This window comes from Tachysurus vachellii, chromosome 5 (assembly GCF_030014155.1).
Source record: "Tachysurus vachellii isolate PV-2020 chromosome 5, HZAU_Pvac_v1, whole genome shotgun sequence".
Taxonomy (NCBI): Eukaryota; Metazoa; Chordata; class Actinopteri; order Siluriformes; family Bagridae; genus Tachysurus; species Tachysurus vachellii.
In genome coordinates, this window is record NC_083464.1 from 23,180,443 (window position 1) to 23,192,500 (window position 12,058).

General features: G+C 38.4%; 1 protein-coding gene across 1 annotated transcript in view; it reads left to right on the top strand.

The window, feature by feature from the left end:
- Positions 1-3,881: 3,881 nt before the first annotated feature.
- Positions 3,882-12,058, top strand: part of cacng8b (calcium channel, voltage-dependent, gamma subunit 8b) — a 27,404-nt gene continuing 19,227 nt past the window's right edge. Inside the window, exon 1 of the mRNA XM_060869309.1 lies at positions 3,882-4,100. The gene's annotated coding sequence lies outside the window, so the exon portion shown is untranslated. The remainder of the gene's footprint in view (positions 4,101-12,058) is intronic.

Here is a 12,058-nt window from a genome sequence, read left to right on the forward strand (position 1 = left end):
CAAGTTTATTTGTATAGCACTTTTTGTCTCAAAGCAGCTTTACAGAACATAAACATAGAACAAAAGGTTAATATAAAGAATATATAAAGATTAATAGGATACAATATTCAAGATTAATATTAGATATACTGTATTTAGTTCACAATGTGTATGTATTTATCCCCAATGAGCAAGTCTGAGGTGACTCAGGCAGCAGTGGCAAGGAAAAACTCCAGGCTCAAAAGGGAACCTCATCCTCATATGAGTGACACTGGAGGGTGTGATTATAAATATACAGTATAACAAATGTTATATTGATGCAAAAGATCCAACTGGAGTCCAACTGGAGCTGGTAGATCTCTAGATGCCTCAGGATTCTCAGTGTCAGCCTCATCTCAGTGGTCCAAAATCTTCATCGCACGGAAGACGATCTGAGCTGGTAAAATTTCTGGATGCCTCAGGATGGGTAGAAAGAGAGAAGCAGTGGAGAGGGATTAACATATCTGCTGTTTATAATTTTTGCAAGTCTGATGTAATAGTGCACAATATTATGGGATGTATTACGTGTACCTGACTAAACCTGATTACCTGACTAAAGAGATGAGTTTTTAATCTACATTTAAACTGGGAAAGTGTGTCTGAGCACCAAACACTACCAGGAAGACTATTCCAAAGTTTGGGAGCAAAATAAGAAAACGCTCTACCATCTTTAGTAGACTTAGATATTCTGGGAACTACCAGAAGTCCTGAGTTTTGTGATCTCAGTGAGCATGAAGGATTGTAACGTGTTAGAAGACTAGTTAGATACATGGGAGCAAAACCATTTAGAGGCTTGTACGTAAGTAGCAGCAGTTTGTAATCAATTTTAAACTTAACAGGTTGCCAATGTAGAGATGATAAAATTGGGGTTATATGATCATACTTTTTTGTCCTAGTGAGAACTCTGGCAGCTGCATTTTGGACTAACTGTAGCCTATTTATTAAAGATGCAGGACAACTACCTAGTAATGCATTACAATAGTCCAGTCTAGAGGTCATGAATGCATGAACTAGCTTCTCAGCATCAGATACAGACAGGATGTTTCTCAGCTTGGCAATATTTCTAAGGTGGAAGAAGGCTGTTTTTGTAGTATGGGTGATATGATTTACAAAAGACAAGTTACTGTCTAATATAACACCCAGGTCTTTTACTGTCGAGCTACTAGTAACAGTACATCCCTCTAAATGAAAGTTGAATTGTGGGTCTTTACAAAAAATAAAATTACAGCTCATCCAATCTTGTATCTAACACACTCAGTTAATTTAGACAATTTTTCTATTTCATCTGGTTTTGATGAGATATATAACTGTGTATCGTCAGCATAACAGTAGAAATGAGCTTTAAGCAATGACACCATTGTTACAATCTTTTAAATGCAGAAATGTTTATTGTGCACTTTTTGTCAATGCAAATATGTAGCATGCTTTTTAGAATTATTTACAAAGATTTCATAACACAATGTTTTTTCTGAAGTTTTTTTTTTTTTTTTTTCAAAATTAGCCATCACCTACTAAAAATAAACTGGGAATCATTTTTTTAAAGAGTTAGCTCTTATTGGTCTGATTATGCAGACTCATAGGAGAGCCAGAATGAAGCATCTTTATGATCCATTAAAATGAATTGGTGGACAGAGAGCAGTCAGTTCAAGAAGATCAGAGAATAAAAAGAAATCATTTAAAGTACTTTTTACCTGTTCCATTACTTTATTGGATACCTTCTGTCTTACAGTATCGTTAAATTCATTTTATGCAACACTTACTCAGTTAATAATTTCATTATAGTATTCATTAAAAACAGTACACAGAAGTCGTAGTGATGTATGTAGCGCTCTCTGGCGACTGTATTCTTTACTGCTATTCTCAAGGATTTTGACAGGCGCTGTCCATTGTCCTGTAGCACAACAGTCGCCTGTCTCACACACACACACACACACACACACACACACACACACACACACACACACACACACACACACACACACACACACACACAAACAACCTCACTGAATATTTTCAGGCCACTGTGTGGAGCAGAAAGTGCTGTAAAGTATTTAGAGATATGTTAGAGCTTAATATAAACTGTGTGAGTCAAATCTGGATCACTTTTTTCCATTTTCCATGGAAATGGCTAGATTAAAACAGCATATGGTGTGTGCATGTAAATGTGAATATATTTGCACCTGATGCTAGCACACCAACATCAAGGGAGCAAGAGATGTGCATAAAGAAAGGCAGAGAGAGAGATAGAGAGATAGAGAGAGAGAGATAGAGAGAGAGAGAGAGAGAGAGAGAGAGAGAGAGAGAGAGAGAGAGAGCACATCTGATGCAGTGCCTGGTGCAGTGTATAGTGTTGAGGATGGGTTGAACCACTGCAGTCCTTTATTACAATGCACAGCACTGCGCTATGGCCTAAGGGGTGTGTGTGTGTGTGTGGGGGGGGGTTGTGTTGTTATGTAGAGGAATGTGTGCATTTTTGTCTGTGTGTGCTTCTTAAAACACTGGAGCTGTTAATACATCGAAATGTTCTTGCTCTACTCTAGTACTGAGTTGTAGTCTATTGCCCAAGGCCACCATGCAAGTCAATTTATCAAAGTGTACGTGTGTGTGTGTGTGTGTGTGTGTGTGTGTGTGTGTGTGTGTGTGTGTGTGTGCATGTGTGTGAGTTTGTAAAAGGTTGAGTGGAGCTCTCTATTCACCACCACCATTACTGCATGAAAGAGCTGTCACCCTGCATTAGCCAATCTCTGTTCTTATCTCTCTTTTCCCTCTGTGTGTGTATGTGTGTGCATGTGTCTGTGTGTGTGTGTGTGAGAGAGAGAGAGAGAGAGAGAGAGAGAGAGAGAGAGAGAGAGAGAGAGAGAGAGAGAGAGAGAGAGAAGGAGACAGAGAGAGAGAGAGAGAGAGAGAGAGACAGAGAGAGAGAGAGAGAGAGAGAGAGAGAGAGAGAGAGCGAGAGTGACTGTGAAGGTCATAGTTCATTGCTCAACACCACTGCAGTCTCTCCATATGTGGCTTTAACCATTGGACAGTGTGTGTAATGCGCAGCAGGAGCAGGAGCAAATCTCAAGCTTTCTCTCCTTAAAAATGATGGCAGGACATCATTGGTACTTAATCTAACCTTCCTCTTCTACTCCCCCTTTTACCCCTCCTGCAGTCTGGACACAAAGCTTTTTTTTTTGCTTTTTACAAAAAGCATACCTCAAATATCCTAACTTAGCAATAAAGGGAATCTGCTGCTGCTTCAGACATCTTCAGACATCTGTCGCATTAAACTCCCCCAATCTCTCTCTCTCTCTCTCTCTCTCTCTCTCTCTCTCTCTCTCTCTCTCTGTTTCTCTGCGGAATTTCACTTTCTGACACACCATCGCCATCGTAAGGAAAGAAAAAATAGTGGTCACTTCAAATAGGGATACTGAATATAATCATGTTGATGTTCAAACCATTAAATCATTCACACTCACCAAACACCCTCTCTCTCTCTCTCTCTCTCTCTCTCTCTCTCTCTCTCTCTCTCTCTCTCTGTCTCTCCCTCACTCTCTCTCTCGCTCGCTCTCTCTCTCTCTCACACACACACACACACACACACACACAGTCCATCGTCGATTCAAATAGATCATTGAGCATCAGATGCAGGAAAAGTGAAGGAACGAGAGGCAGTTGCATGGGCGCATGCGCCGCTGTCTCTTCTCATCGTTTAAGGGTTGAGATGCGACAAGTTGCTTACGTCTCTCTTTCTCTCTCTCTCTCTCTCTCTCTCTCTCTCTCTCTGCGGGTGGGGTGTACGCAGTCTTCCTGAGAGCGCGCGCATACACACACATACGCACGCAGTCACACACGCGTTAGCTGCGTGCGCGTGGAAAAAAAAAATCGTGTTCCAGTGACGCCAGGCCGCGCGCGTGCTCAGTGTCTCCTGCACACCGCTGTCTAAATCTAATACGAGTAAACTTACTTCATTATTACTGACCGCATCTGTCGGATCGTCTCGCGTATTACCCTCGTTTATTTATTTCACTCCAGCTTTGTGTCTCCTTCTATCTCTCAGTCTTCCTTATTTTTCCGAGAGCGACGTTTCTTCGAAAGGGGTAAGATTGCTGTTTCCACATATACTTTCCTAAATGCACGCGTTTTTGACATACTTTATTTTCTTTCGCATGCGCGTGCATCGGTGTAAGAAACGCACCGTGCAGTATTTCCATCACATACAAAGTGCAAGCTTGCAGACTGTCACTAAGAGCTTGCACTGTGCAAAAATAAAAAACAACAACAAACAAACGGGGCAAATGTTTGCGTAAATCGTCTGCACGTGAACCTGCGCGTGAACCCTGCCTTTAAAAAAAAAAAAAAAACATGCATGCATGCAAAATGCATGTCCACATCCAGCGTCACGAATCGAATGCATCTCTATCACTAGTTTGTTTTGCTCAGGCTGCTTATTTAATGAACTGGAATGGTCACCGAAGACGCGTATATTTTAGCTCCATGCTGTGCTCAGAGTGCAAGAACGCGTGCGCGTGTTTTTTTATTTTATTTCCAGCCTGCTTTCTGTGTTCTCTGATGATAAAGAACGCACTGCGGCTCAGAAATCCCCTCCAGTCCAGCAGCCGCTTCCCGCAAACACACAGCGGCCCACAAGCGCTCCGCATACATCCCTTCATCACTTCATCATGACGTCAGCTTGGACCGTGAGCTTTCTGCGCGTCACGTGACCCAAGTAGGAACATGTCATCCTGTCAAGGCCTTCTTCGTCCAGAAATTTAAATATTTAAATAAGGTATAAGGTGAACGAGCAGGAGGTGCTGAAGGACACTCACTCACCAGCAAACTCATTGCTATCATGCATTACTGTATATTACAGTTTGCTTAGGGCTTTTATGCATTTAGTAGTCTAGTGTTATAGCAGGTTATAAGCTTATGGATGTGGCCTACAGAGGGCAAGAACATTAGATGTGCCATCCATTTTTATTATGATGATGTCATTATGATTACATATGATGTCTGCACTTTTCATCTATTAGTATTTTTATTCTGGACTTATGGAATAATACTTGACATAGCGATGGTTCTTTGGTTTAACAGTCAAACATTTACCCACCTATGCTGTTGTGGAAGTTTCACTGCTTGTGGAATGTGCAGCTTAATTATTCTTTACTTATTCCGCTCTGTTCAATTGATCTGAAGAGTTCAATTACCAGGCTTTCTTCCTGTGGATTTTCTTCTACACGGTGTACAGAATGTACTCAGTCATTGGAAAAGGGGGAAATATACCTTTTAATCAGCCCAAGCGTTATAATAACCCTGAGGATGAGAGCTTGTTCTGAGAATAATCTTTTTTTATTTGGGTGCAAAATTTCAAAACAATAATCTCTGATTGTAGCTGTTGTATTGTAGCTCAGGTGACAGAGACAGCTCTCCATATGTGTGAAGAACTCTGTGGGAGTCAAGTTCTAGTGCCATTTTGGTATTTAGTCTTCTTGTCCATGCCTGGTTGAGATGGCACAGTCTGTGCCCTGTATCCCCCCCTGATATTCCTCCTGTCAGAGCAGAGCAGCTCCACTGCAGTGCACAACACTGTGCTCTGATCAATGGCGTCTATAGAAGGGCTGGGTCGAAAAGGAAATGCTCAGAGCTCTACAATTATGTTTGTTAGCATCTTCTAACCTGACATCCTGGACATGACCTTTCTTTACAGATATCATGGGTAAATTATTGTACATGTAGGGAAACAGCTGGCTTAAATGTAAGAGAATGGTTTGTACTTTGGTTTAAAATGCTTGCAGTGAAAAATGATGGTTATTAAATGCTCATAAATGATTACTTGTCTGCTTGCAATTGCTATTTTTTGATAGTCTTATATCCTGTTGCTGACATTGCTATTAAGCTTGCTTTAAGATGAACTAGTACCATAACATTGTCGTATTAACAGAATATACACAGATATATTGCCAGATATTGACCTGAAGAGCCCTCTATGAATGAAAATGGGAAGAAAATCTTAATTAGTCCAAACATTATAATGGGACTGGGACATTATAATAAGAGTATGGACTGAGGTCATGACAGTCATGCACGATTCTTCTTATTCAATTATCTTTGTGTGAAATTAGAATTTTGTGTTTTATTGGCTTCAGTGGTCTCATGAAATCGCATTGCATCAAAATCAGTGGTTCTCAACATGGGGAATTTGGACATGAACCTTTGGAAAGTCAAAGCAAAGGGTGCATGATTTTTGAAATATTTTATTACAGTGGTGGAAAACAACCCTTAATTATTAAACCTATTAATTGAGACCTTACAGATATTAGCATGTTTGACTTCACTATAAATAAATGAGTTAATTCCAAATCAAAATAATTTAAAACATAGTACATAGTACATAGTATATGTGTATATATATATATATATATATATACACATTTTGAGAACTCTATGACAGACGTTTAATAACCCATGCATGCTTCAATTTAATCCTGCTTGTTTTCTCACCATGTCTCTCCCTCTTTGTCTTGTTCAGTGACTCTATCGTTTTGTCTGTTCTACACTATACTTCCAGATCTGTCAAATAGTGATCAATGCTGGACACTATGTAATTACGCACCAGCACAAGGAAATTAGCGCAACTATTTATGATGACTCGGCTTTTTGTGAATCTATGTAGCAGAAGACGGATGGGGAGCAAGAGATGGGTTATGATTTCCTTTCTCACACATACTCACATGGAGTCACACACTTGCATACATCAGTTAGCCAAGTAACTCTGATAATTAACTCTTCCACAGACCGCAGTGTCTACAGGGATTTAGCTTTTCTCAGAATGAGATTTCTGTGCCTTAAATGAATTGAGACACAGACACAACCCCCTCCACCCCCCCACCCCCCAACACACACACGTTTGTCTGCCTATCCTTGTGTGGATGTGATATTACTGCAGCTGCAGTATATATTAATGCTATATTACATAATATGTTATAGCTATATTAACACAATAAATGAGGAATAGGTGGTGTCTCAACAATTTACATTTTCCAAACAGCAAAAAATAAGCATCGCCGACATATTCGCCTTTCCACTGTCAGTTGATTAAAACCTCCAACATGGTAAAAATAGAATAACTAAAAAATAATAATGACACAGTGCTTGATATAATCACACTCTGTTACATATAATGGAACAAAAGCTGTGAATGGAACACAGAATTTAACAAAATGAAATATGGCTCATTAGCCATTAGCTCAGAACATCTCACGAAACGAGCTTAACCTACTGAAGCCCTGACAGTTGACACGGAAATACATTTTTCTTCTTTTCTTTAACCCGGATTGAATTAGCCAGGGAGCGCTGGTTTAAAGCAGCAGCAGAATGAGACAGTGTACCTGTATTTGTCCGTGTGATGTCGGCACAGATGCAGTGGTACTCTAAAGTACAATGCGGTGTTTCGATTTTTTACGCCTGATGTTATATAAGAAGTATTTTATATTGAAGTCTATGTTATTACACAATCTGTTAAGTGGATTGTTTGGTACACAGATGTGTAAAATCAAGAGTCTTATATTGAATCATATGATAAGTACATGGTAAGCCAAGTTGCTAAATGTGGTACAATCACAGGGCATGGAATATTAAAGCTGCTATATGTAATATTTGGATATTTTGCTGCCCATTCTAGTGGAAACATGGCATTACACGTTATTTTTATTAGGGCATTTTGTGGATTAAAAACATCAAATCAGTGTGACAGTCACAGTTACTGAGTACTAGATGAATGTCCTTAAACAAGAGCTTGTCTTCTATCTACAACACTAAAACTTGATAGCAGTGGCAAAAACATAAAGCTTCAAGGACACTTGAGTTGTCCACTGGGCTCTGTTTGTTTTAAGGCTGTGAATGTCACAAGCCTTGTTGTACAGGAAAGTCTTATTATGGAAAAGTTTGATGCCTGCAGCTCCATGTTAGGCCATTCTAGAAATTTGGGTCTTGGTCTTTGGACACACTCCTTTCAGAGACACTGATGTATGTCATATCTGAGTTGACTTATGTAGGAAATTTCCTACTAATTCAAGCCTGACTGCCCTAAGTGTCAATTACTTTGTTTTTTTTACTGCATACATACTGTGTAACTTAAACCGTAACTTAAAAAATTGTGAATAAAAAATAAATGTGTTTTATACTGGCCTCTAACGGCATTACATCAGTTGTTTTTAGTGCATTTATACCCCAGTATATTTCATGCAATTCATTTCATCTTGATTTTGAATTACATACGGTTCAAGTCACTTCAACGGCTATTCCATTTTGTTATCCGATTCTGTGTCTTCATCAGAATTTTTTGTTTAGGTACTAATCCATAAACTGAGGTTAAACTAAACTACACCTATAATAATGCAGAAGCATTTAGTATTGCATTTTTCACTAGCATATTTTTATTAACCATATATTTGAAACCATAATTTTTCTTTATAGAATACTGTAAGTTTGTGGATTTATATTAAGTTGTGTAACCTACGGTGGCCGGGAAGTGCAAAACACATTAACAAAACCCAAACCAAATTAACAAAACCCAAACCAAATTAACAAAACCCAAACCAAATTAACAAAACCCAAACCAAATTAACAAATCAGAAAACACATTAACAAATTCGAAAACACAACGACAAGTCAGACAACCCAGAAACGGTAGTGTATCGTTTTTGAATGGAAACTTACCGATCATTGGACAAGACACCTGTCACTCAAGATATACAGGTATGGAATCTTATGTGTAATGTGTAAAGTTCTCAGTTTAAATAAAGTTCTCCGTTCAAGAAAATAACAGAATTAATCCACAGTAATCCATTCCATCCATCCATTCCAACTTTTCCCTGCGGCAGACTGTTGAACTTCATGTATACTTTGAGTGACAGGTGTCTTGTCCAATCACAAACTATACCAACCGCTTCCGGGTTGTCTGAAATGTCGTTGTGTTTTCTGATTTGTTAATTTGTTTTCTGATTTGTTCATTTGTTTTCTGATTTGTTAATTTGTTTTCTGATTTGTTAATTTGTTTTCTGATTTGTTAATTTGTTTTCTGATTTGTTAATGTGTTTCATGCACCGATTCAGACAACCCGGAAGCGGTAGGTATAGTTTGTGAATGGAAACTTACCGATCATTGGACAAGACAACTGTCATTAAAGATATAAAGGTGAATGAAAGGTGTCTCGTCCGATGATGGTAAGTTTCCATTAACAAATTATACCAACCGCTTCCAGGTTGTCTGACTTGTTAATGTGTAATCGGTTTTGTTAATTTGGTTTGGGTTTTGTTAATTTGGTTTGGGTTTTGTTAATTTGGTTTGGGTTTTGTTAATTTGGTTTGGGTTTTGTTAATTTGTTTTGCACTTCCCGGCCACCGTAGTAACCACACTGATAACAGTCTCAAATAAATGTGGCTCCTGTTAAGCGCTGCACAACATTTCTGATATATTCTTGCCAATCACCCCATATGGACCTCAGTTCAGCATTATTCTCAGGATCTGCTGGAACATCCTGCTTCAGATGACAATGCTTCTGATGTCTTTCTGCTGAATTAGCTGAAACTTTATATTCTCTTCAACATGCTTTACAGCTGGGAGGAGGTTTGGAGGAAACATAGTGTCTTACTATATGATAATATGCTTTTTTTTTGACCCACATTAAGTGTCTGATTCATCCAAATATTCTCTATATATAGTGGTTTGAAATAGAAAAGCCTAAAATACTCAGTTAAAGCAGTTATAATTTCTAGTCTTCTTGGATATGCACTATATATAATCATAGATCTATTTTTGCTTGACATATTTTCACTACCTGGCAAATGTTCATAATCTACAAACTCTCTATGAGATTCAGATCACAGCTTTTGCATAGCCAGCTATCACTGTAATATTGGCTTATGGCCATTTGTTCTTCAGTCCAACAAGCTGCTGAGAAGCTGTAGAGATGCTGTTACTATCCTGCTTCACAGTAGGAATGGTGTTAGGTGAGAGACACCCAGCGAAAAGACTACACCAAATATAACTCCTGGCATTATAAATAAAAAAAGAAAAGAAGAGTTATTTTAATCTCTCATCTGACTGCAACGTTTCTGCCAGATTTTTCTTTTCATAATTATGTCTGAAACTGACGCTTTTTGGCTTAAAAACCTAAAACTTTTGACTTATTCCTCAGTTCTTCGTCTTATTTTTTTTTTATGTATGACTGCTGAGAAGACTAATAGGAAAAGTATGTAAAATAGGTTAAGATCCTACTCATTGGTGGGAGTTTAAGTTGTTCAGTATCTTCTTTATTTTTCTACATTTCATTTCCTGTTTTGTTAAGTCTTCTGGAAAATGGGTGGTGTTCCTAATATTATATTTCCTGTTTTCTGTTGCAAAACCTGCTTTAGAGCATGTGATGGAAGAATGGGCTCTTTTTTAAACATCCAGAAACCTGCAGATTTCTTGACACCAACCAAAGAAATACCAAGGAAATGACCCATCTGCATTAATATTAATATTTTATAAAATAGAAATACATGTTGAATACAGTACAAAGGCCATTGTTAGTGCTTAAGAGTAATATTATTTAATTTAATATAATATAATATAATATAATATAATATAATATAATATAATATAATATAATATAATATAATATAATATAATATAGGGGGCACGGTGGCTTAGTGGTTAGCACGTTCGCCTCACACCTCCAGGGTTGGGGGTTCGATTCCCGCCTCCGCCTTGTGTGTGTGGAGTTTGCATGTTCTCCCCGTGCCTCAGGGGTTTCCTCCGGGTACTCCGGTTTCCTCCCCCGGTCCAAAGACATGCATGGTAGGTTGATTGGCATCTCTGCAAAATTGTCCGTAGTGTGTGATTGCGTGAGTGAATGAGAGTGTGTGTGTGTGTGTGCCCTGCGATGGGTTGGCACTCCGTCCAGGGTGTACAGTATCCTGCCTTGATGCCCAATGACGCCTGAGATAGGCACAGGCTCCCCTTGACCCGAGGTAGTTCGGATAAGCGGTAGAAAATGAGTGAGTGAGAGAGTGGATCCAGATAGGAAAATAATTTATACATGCACAAGGAGTCTGGTTACTCTCAAGGTTTTAGTTGGATTTAATTGTTCACTAAAATGAAGAGTTCAATTAAACGTCTATCTTTAAAATATCTGATAATATCAAAAAGCCGATTTAACCTCGATGGATCATTTGTTCATCATAAACTGCCATATTTTGAATGATATATATAAGGAGCTACAATACACCAGTTACTGTATGTACTAGCTACTTAACTCAATATTGCGATAGATTATTCAAATTAATAAATGTATATTCATAATGTAGTAAATAGATGGATGAGAATAAATAAGTGGTTTTCATGCCGGGCATCAGAAGTGTTGGCATTACTTTTTAAATAATTTAACTCCATTACCGTTACCATATATTGCGGTTGTCTGTTACTTTTTTAAATTAATTCATTTTGGCTAAAGTGTAGCCTACAGCCTAACCTGTTTACAGCAGCGACGCATTGTAGGACTGGCGGATGCCAACCACTATAAACCACTATAAACATTATTCAAGTACTGTATGTGCGGCAGTAATGGAGTTTACAAAGTGGAAATATGCTCATTATTTCTTTAAAAAAGTAACTAAAAAGTTATTTTTAACAGTAATGCGTTACTTTTTTTGTGTAAGTAATCAACAAAGTAATTGAGTTACTTTTTGAATGAAGTAACTAGTAACTGTAACTAGTTACTATTTCTTAGTAACTAGCACAACACTGATTACAGCACAGCGAAATGATTTTCTCTGCATACCCGAGTTGAAAGAGGGTTAATAGCCAAGCAATGCCAGCTTGGGGGACCCACAACCTCCCGATCAACAACTCAGAGCCTTAAGCATTTCAATCACCACTGTCCACCACCCACTGATAACTAGTGCAGACTAGGATTATGTACCAAAAATGGGTGTTAAGCAAACAAGTATGAGGATACAAGTGATTCGTTATTCAATGTCAAAGCTAAACTGCACAAACACAGAGTGCATAACCT